This window comes from Grammomys surdaster, unplaced genomic scaffold, assembly GCF_004785775.1.
Source record: "Grammomys surdaster isolate TR1022 unplaced genomic scaffold, NIH_TR_1.0 213, whole genome shotgun sequence".
Taxonomy (NCBI): domain Eukaryota; kingdom Metazoa; phylum Chordata; class Mammalia; order Rodentia; family Muridae; genus Grammomys; species Grammomys surdaster.
The window spans coordinates 1,708,179-1,717,298 of NW_021604658.1; positions in this window are offsets into that span (position 1 = coordinate 1,708,179).

Here is a 9,120-nt window from a genome sequence, read left to right on the forward strand (position 1 = left end):
TTTTTTTTTTTTTTTTGGTTTTTTGAGACAGGGTTTCTCTGTGTAGCCCTGGCTGTCCTGGAACTCACTCTGTAGACCAGGCTAGCCTTGAACTCTCGAACTCAGAAATCCGCCTGCCTCTGCCTCCCAAGTGCTGGGATTAAAGGTGTGCGCCACCCCCCCACCCCCCACCCCCGCATAATTACCCTTTTCTATTTGTAACCAATAACAAGTACCTTCCAGCTTCACCAATGACCTTGCAGCTGAGATGGAGGTGTTGGTATTGTGTAGTCATGGTAACAGCAGGCAGCCTGTGTCAGCAGGGGGTATGTGGTCCAAACCCATTCTCCTTTAGTACCCACTATGCCTGCAGGGGATCTCAGTTGTCTCCTCCCCAGAGTCGGAACTCTGAGGTCAGTACAGCCATTCCTGCTCTGGACAACTTCCCCCTCCTCTCGCCTTTCTCTTCATCACACCCTCTCCCCCACACCCATTTCCCTCCCCTATACCCCTGACCTCCATGTGGCCTTCAGTGAATAATGCAGCAGCAGAACCAGGAAGCTCTATCTCCCTGTAAGTGGGCCAGAGGAGGTCTGGCTTTTCCACCCTAGGTAGAAGGCGGAGGATTGTCTCCTGCCCTGGTTGGCTCCATAGTAAACCCGGTGAAAGCCGAGTGGGGAAGTGTTTCTGCACACCTCAGAGCAGCTCTGCGTGTCCTGGAGGTACTCCTAGCAAAGCTATTCAGTGGCCTGCCACCATGGGTGGGCAGTTTGCTCTCTTGACTATGGCCCCACACAAAGAGTTGAGGGACATTTCTGTCAGTCTGCGTCATTGAAGAGCTTCCTCTTCTGAGTAAACTCATTGGTTCTGTGCTGACCTCCACCTGGAGAAGGTGCCTAAGTTGTCTTTTTTTTTGTTTTGTTTTGTTTTGTTTTTGAGACAGGGTTTCTCTGTGTAGCCCTGGCTGTCCTGGAACTCACTCTGTAGACCAGGCTGACCCTGAACTCAGAAATCCACCTGCCTCTGCCTCCCAAGTGCTGGGATTAAAGGCGTGCGCCACCACTGCCAGGCCTAAGTTGTCTTTATACCCAGCCTGCCTGGCTCATAAGGTAGTTCTCTCCATGGGCAATAGGCCTACCAATTGTTTTTTATTTACAAGGGAGGTCTAGTTTGTCTGCCTCCCCATCCTGACTTCCTTTCTCTTTTATTCATCTCCATAGCTGGTTGCATTGGATACACACATTCACATACACACACACATACACACACACATATACACACATACATACACACACACATACATACACATATATACACATAGACACACATAGACACACATAGACACACATACACACACACACACATACACACACACACACATACACACACACACTTGCACATGTGTGCTTCCCTGCAGATACCAAGCCTGGGAAAAGACTTCTCTGAGGTCCATTGGCCCATTTCTGGAAGATTCTCAGCACAGACTAGGAAACACATTTATTGAATGCCTACTATGTGCTGCCTATGGGCCTCTCTACCATTTTGTGAGTGAGGTCTTCTTCCATTGCATGGATAAGGGAACTGCAATACAGCAGAGGCAAGGTCACTCTGCAACTTCCATAGCCAACTTTCTTTATCAAAACCATCCAGGCAGACAGACCACTCTGAGGGACAGGGTGGGGTCTGCTGTACCTTTTCCCACCCTATTTCCAGTGGCTACTTCTATCCCCAAGGGGCCACCTCTCCTTCCTTGTGTTTAGGTTTGGCATCCTGGTAGGAGCCATGGGCTAAAAATACTCTCCCATGTGTTTAGATGATTCTCAGAGAATAAACTTCCCCATCTTGGCTCCCATTTTGCACACTTGCTGGCCTTCTTCCTGTGTCTCTCATTTGACTGTATGGGAGGGAAAAGAAGGAGGAATGGAAGGTCTGCAGGACCAAGGGAGTCCCATGTGAGCATGGACTGAAGAGGAGGCTAAGTCACAAGACTTCAGGGGATATCCATATGGAGGCCATCACTGAATGCTGCTCCCGTGTGAGGTGACCCACAGGGACCAAGCTGATATATGTACTGGGTGGGAAGAGACAAAGAAAGAAGTTCATGGCCCCAATGGCAGGGCGGCAGGCTTCCCCAGAGTCTTGAGTTAGCCATTTGCAGATGGGAATGCACTTAGCCCTTCTGCCTAACTGACCTCCCCAACCCTAGACTACTGCTGCTGACCCTGGGAGGGAGGCCAAGCCTACCTGTGGGTGGGGCATGGCTCCTGGACCTTCTGCATTTACACATGTCTCAGACGCTTTGTTTGTTTATCTGAGTAGGGACAAAGACTTGGCCTCCTGTGATGTGCTGGGGCCGGTGCTAGGCAGGCTCTGGGAAGGGCTTCCTCTGGAGGAGCACTGAAGGACAGATAAGTCACAAGCTGGTTCCTTCCTCTGCTGCTGGCTTTGCAGGTTGTTTAGAGGCACAGCACACAGGAAGGGTTATTGAGTATATATTGGAACAGTTTATTTTCAACAAGATTTAATCTTCTATTTTCAACAAGATTTAATCTTCAGGCTAGGGACAGGGATCCAGGCAGAAGGAGCCCAGCTCAGGCCATTCCTGCAAGATTCCTAACCATAGGCCAAATACAGTGAAGACAGCGATGACGATGACGGGTATAGGGACAGACTGGAAGGAGATTGCCAACACCTGGAGCCTAGGCTCCCAGAGACACACAGAGCCGGAGTGGAATCCTTTTCTACTAAAAACTAACCAGGTACTTTCATTAATTTGAGTCATCAGAACCTCAGTTTCCTTGTCTATTAAATGAGGATGAAGAAAGCTGTAGTCAGGAAAGTGCACTGTGCAAATATGAGGACCTGAGTTAGGTCCCCAGCACCCACATCAAAAGGCCAGGCTGTGACGGCTGTCACTTGTAATTCCAGTGCTAGGGAGGCCAAGAGCCAGTCTCTCCTGATGGAGAGGCCCTCTAAAGAAGGCGGGGGCTGCTGAGACGGCTTACTTGGCTTACAGAGTTCAATCCCTAGCACCCATATAAAGGACCAGGCACAGGGCTGTCTGAGTGTGACCCCAGTGCTGTGGAGGCAAAGGCAAAGAGATCCCTAGAGCTTGCTGGCTGCCCAGCCCAGCCTAGTCAGTGAGGTACAGGGTCAGTGTGAAATCCTCTTTTCTTTTCTGCTGAGACAGGATTTCTCTACGTAGCAGGCCTGGCTGTCCTGGAATTCATTATGTAGACCAGGCTGGCCTAGAATTCAGAGATCAGCCTGCTTCTGCTTCCATGTCTAGTTGTGAAACCCTGTCTCAGAAAAAGCAGGGTAGAGGGTGACTGAGGAAGACACCTTATATTGACCTCTCTGGTCTACACACACACACACACACACACACACACACACACACACACACACTTATTCACTTAAAAAAATAAAACAGCAAGGTGGGTGACCAATTGATCTCTGGCTTCCACTTACACATTCACAACATGTGCCTGTGTGTTCCCCAACATGTAAGCATACATACATACACGTAAGTATGCAAATGTCTACACATATATTTTTTTTGTCTTTTTATTTTCTTCAGAACACTGGGCTGTTAAACTAAATCCCCAAGCTCATATTTAAAAAAAAAAATTACTGGCAGGGTCTCACTAAACATATGAGTCACTCTGTAGACCAGGCCCCCCTTCTCTGCCTCCAAGTGCTAGGATTAAAGTTTGCTCCTCTTGTTTCCAGTGGTTGTTTGTTTTTTGTTTGTTTTTGTTTTGTTTTGTTTGTTTGTTTGTTTGTTTGTTTTTGAGACAGGATTTCTCTGTGTAGCCTCGGCTGTCTGGGAACTCACTCTGTAGACCAGGCTGGCCTTGAACTCAGAGATCTTCCTACCGCTGTCTGGAGTGGAGATTCTAACAGCACTCATCTCAGAGGTTGCTTCGAAGATAGAACATAACGCCTGAGCAAGAGTGTATATTCAGTCTTGGCAGTCACTACCGTTCTTTTTAGAGATAGTGTTAAAGGGGAGGCAGGACCTACAGCCTGGGCTTCTGGGGGGGAACAGGAAGCAGCAGGTGGCAGCTGGCTGGCCCTCTCTCCCACTCCTCTCCCATCCATGGTGGGCAAACATCAAGGGTCCTTGTGAAGCCACACTCCACTCAAGACAGGGACCCCCAGTGCCTACTGAGGCAAGTCTCTCAGCCCAATGTTTGTACAGACTTCATCCCATATATCAGGGGCAAGAATGGGCTCCATGGTAGCCCAAGGAGTCCTTGACTTTTCTGGTGGAGTCAGGAATGGAGTCTGGCTGAGCCTATATCTCTGAAAGGAAAGTTTTCCTGCCTGGGCCTCAGCTGCTTTCTCCATGAGTGGATTAGCCAGACTGTGGCTAGCTGCCCCCCTCCTCAGTTCTGCCTTCCTGGGGAGCCACAGGGGCAACAAAGGTGTCCTTTGCACAAACTCCTCTCCATCCTGGTGATGTCCCTTCCACAGTCTGCCACTCAGACTTGCAGGCCAAGGTCTGGGCCCATCTATGTAAACAAAGGAAGCCTGGCTGCCTTTGAATTTCAGAGAAACAACTAAGAATTGTTCTGGTGTATCCTTAAGAGTACTTAGGAAATGCTTACACCAAAACATTGTTTCTTGTTTATCTGAAATTTGACTTTAACTAGAGATCTCGTGATTTGGTTTTTGTTTTGTTTTTTTTTGGGGGGGTGGTTTGGTTTTTTTTAGATTTATTTTACTTATGTGTATGTATGCTTATCTGTGTGCACGTAAGCCATCTGTATATGGGTGACCTTGGAGGCCAGGAGAGAGTGTTGGATATCCTGGAACTGGAGATACAGGGGGTTGTGAGCTGCATGACATGGGTGTTGGAACCATGTTCTGGTTCTCTGGAAGAGCAGCAAGTCCCCTTAACGGTTGGGCCATCTCTCCAGATGCCCCCTCAGGGTGCCTGGACAGTACACTCCAGGCTGTGATGCTCGCACGGTTGAGTCTCTTTGGTTTATAAATAACCCCCTGGCATCAAGTCCCTTGTCACTGGACCTGGGAGGGCAGCTAGGTGCTACCTAGGAGTTCTATTACACAAGAAGATGGCTGTTGATAATTTTCATTCTCACTTTCATATTTAGATCTGGTAGCCTTACTCCCATTTCTACCTACCTCAGGGAAGCTGAGATACAGAAAAGAGAGTAAGAGGGGTGGGGGTTGTGGGACCCCCCTCCCCAACTGAGACTCCTCCCAGTGCTTCCTGTCCTCTCTTCTGCTGGCCATTCTTTCAGGAGCAGACCGAGGGCAGCCTGGCTCAAGGGTTTCCTCTCCAGAGCAGTTCTGGTGTGAGGCTACCTGTGAGGAGGGCAGCTGGCTATGTTGCACAGGGCAATGGAGCAGGCCCACCTGCCTGTGGATTTCCTCCTGCAGTTTTCCAGTAAGTGGGAGAGGCCAGGACCTCTTTTTTATCCTTTGGCCTTGGCCTAACTCCAGCCTGGCTCTGCTGGAGGATTCACAGCTACTTTCTGGCAGCACCCACCATCATGGCTGCCCTCTTGTGTAATAAAACTCCCAGGCAGCACCTAGCTGCCCTCCTGGGTACAGTGAGGAAGGGCTTGATGCCAAGGGCTCATTTACAAGTCAAAGAGACACTTAGCTGTGTGTTTACATCACTGCTTGGAGTGCCAGATGGATGCCATGCAGTCACCAGGGGGGAACTGAGTACCTCCTGTCCAAATTCAAAGTTCTACTTCCAACTCCTCTCACCTGGTTATCTTGATCGAGTTTGCTGCCTCTGGCTGTCATTATTCATACACCCACTAGCTTATGCCAGGCCCTTCGCAAGGTACTTTATACCTGTTGTCTGATTCTGACAGCAACCTTTAGAGCAGAAACTACTGAAACTGCATCCTCTTGGTGGCAGGTGTTATCCAATGCTGACTGCTTGTGGTAGGCACTGTGATGTGCAGTCCCCATGAGAAAGGATGGCACCAGGTGCTGTAAGTAGCACCAGGGTACAGATGCCTTCAAACTTCACACTCTTTGCTCAAGACCACTTCACTCTGGGGTGGTCAGACTCAGGTGGATGTGTGGCTTGATTCAAGATGATTCCAGAGGCTCACTCCAGCCCTGGAGGTCTCCATGGGGCAGTCAAGGTCACCCGTTGGTCCTATGTGGCAATCCCGCTTCTTCCTGTTCCTAGTTCCACTTTCTTCCCCTCCTTTGGACCCAGATATGGGTCCAAAGGGATCCTCCTTAATAAATGCCACAGCAGCTCTATGCCCAGCACTCCCAGAACAACATAAAACACATGGCAAGTTCTAAAAATACAGTAGCCTGGAAGAAAGTTGGGGGATGGTATAGTAACAATGGCTTAGTACCTACTCAGCTAAAAGTTGCTTATACCTCAACCTATCTCCAATAATGGGGGCTCGAGTGCTTGTTTTCATTCTCAGTGAAGACAGGTGCATAGGACATGCAACAAACAAATAGTGGAACATCTGTACTCGAGTTTGCTCTCTAGAATCTAGATGTGTTACTTATTTCTGTGACCACCATACTGAACAGAACAATATCAGAAAGACAGACTCATTTGGCTTACAGCTTTAGTCCTTCATCACTGGGAAGATGTGACCCAGAGTTTCTGTCTGTAGCTCCTTCTCTGTGTGGCCATGAGTGGGACCAATTGAGAAGCAAGATCTACTTCGAACCAGGGATGGATATAACCTTCAAAGGCTGGGCTCCAGTGGTTCCCATGAGCCATGCCCCACCTCTAAAAGGCTCCACAGAATCCTGAATGGTGCTGCAAGGCGCTGCAAGCTAGGGATCCATCATTCAAAATGTTAAGCCTGTGGGAGATGCTGCCAATCTGAGCTATAGAACATGCTTTCAGAGAAAACAGGCTCTTAGAGAAGTAAAGGACGTCGTCTTTGGTGGGTAATGAATAAGCTGGCAGCTCAGCCCAGATCTACAAAGCCCACAGTCCCTGCTGATTCCCTCAAACTGCTGCTGGCCTGGGAGTCCCCACCTGGAGATAAGGGGGAATGTAGGGACCACCAGGCCAGGACACGTGTTCCCCACACTGAGCTGAATGTTCTGGCCTGTCCCAACCCTGCACGCCAGCTCAGACCCAGCACAAGATCCACTTTATGCCACTTTCTGTTCTCTGTTCCTCCCATCCCGAGGGGAAGCATCACTCTCAAGCATGAGGGTATCACTGCCCAGGTCAACAGCAACCACACAGAGCAGGGCAGGCAAACAGAGGTTTGCAGGATGGATGAATAAGGGAAAACCGATAGCAGGGGATGGGATTATCAGACATCTTTCTGGGCCTGGGACCAAATATTTACTTTGCTCATTGGGAAATCCTGGGATAAGCCTGGTTTTCTAAGGCCTGTTTATGCTGCCTTGCCTTCAGTGGCAGACATAATCAGCTTGGTCATACAGCAGTTTGAACACCTGTTTCCACACATGGGGCCTGGGCATAGGAAATGTTTGATGTTCAGCGACTCTGCTCTCTATGTCCTCAGGGACTCTGCTATATGATCATTGTGCCCCAGGAGGCTTTGGTAATGTGTTCTGCGCTCCTTGTCTGGCTGCAGGTCAAAATGGAGTTTCGATGTAGCTTAAGGTGACCGTTCCCATTCTGGCATGAGTTAGGTTACATGAGGAACTGCTTGTTGTGGGATAGGATGGACTTGCTTGAGACTGCTTCTGGCTTTCCGGGACACTCTCATGAGGGAATAGGTTTAGATGTGCCGAGGGTCTGAGTCAAGCTTCCGAACTGCAGAGGAGGAGAGGCATGGAGTCCTGCTGTCTCTTGGATTATGTTGGAGTTCTGAGACAAATGGAAGTAGCTTGGGGTGCTGGGGTTTGGATAGGGTTTGGTGTGTTCTGAAAGGGTTCACATGTGAGGCTGTTAACAGTCTGTCTCTGTGTTTAGAAGTGGGGCTTCTGGGGTTAAGCAGATATCTCTTGCTGTGCTAATCTGACAACCCAAGTTCAATCCCTGGAACCCACATAAAGGCCTGATGCAGTGGGATACATCTGTTATCCCAGTGCTCCTACAGTGAGCTTAGAAGGAGAAACAGGATGGGTATGGATAGGATTCATGGCACCTGGGATAACATCTGCATCAGGGAAGGAGGTCAAGAGCAGATGTCAGTGTTTGCAGTTTGGTGAGAATAGATGAGCCCAGGATCAATGCAAACGAACTGTAGATGAGATGTCTCAAGACTCTGCAGGCACAGAGCCCACGCTGTCTTTCCAGATGGGTGCTATGGATGCCAGCTGGGCAGTGCAGCAGGCCCTGAACTCGAACATTTTTTCCCACGTCACATAAGGAGTTTGAGTTTGGAGTTTTCTTCAAATCGACACCGGCTACTTCCCTAGAGACCAAATTAGTCATGACTGGTCATTTTTCTGCTTTAAATAATAAAAAAAATTTCCATTTTGTGTGTGTGACTGTTTCATTAGCATGTATGAACACCACATGTGTTGAGCATAGTGGCACATGTGCTTGAGAGGCAGAGGCAAGCAGAACTATGTGAGTTTGAGGCCATTCTGGTCTAGAGTGAGTTTCAGGAGAGCCACAGCTATAGAGCGAAACTCTATATAGGAGTGGGGAGTGGGGCAGATCTCGTTTGCCCTGTGGTGCCAAAGCTGGCCTTCTGCACACCTGATAGTATCTTCTCAGAGATTTTCATCAGTCTCAGAGGCAGCATGGGAAAGACAGGGGTTTGAGTGAACCTTGAAGGATATCAGAATGTCTATCAAAGCATTCCCACTGGCCCTCTGCCAGCCAGGCTACCTGATGATGCTTAACCCACTGAAGACAATAGCTTCTCCAACTGGGGCCCTTTCCTTCCTGGCCCTTCCTGAGAAGGGCGGGAGAACAATTGAGTTGGACCCCTTGTCCCCACATGTTGATCCCCAGCAGCCTGGGCTTTAATACAAATACCACATGTCCATCCGGCTATCATGGCAGGCCAGCATACACCAGGCTAACTCTCCAGCTACCTGGATATTTTTAATGTTAACTGCTGAGTTCCACAGGGAGAGTCAGCAGTGCCTCTTCTGTTTGGTATTGAGCTCAACTTTGGCTTTCTCTTCTTTCCTTTCTTTCTTTCTTTCTTTCTTTCTTTCTTTCTTTCTTTCTTTCTT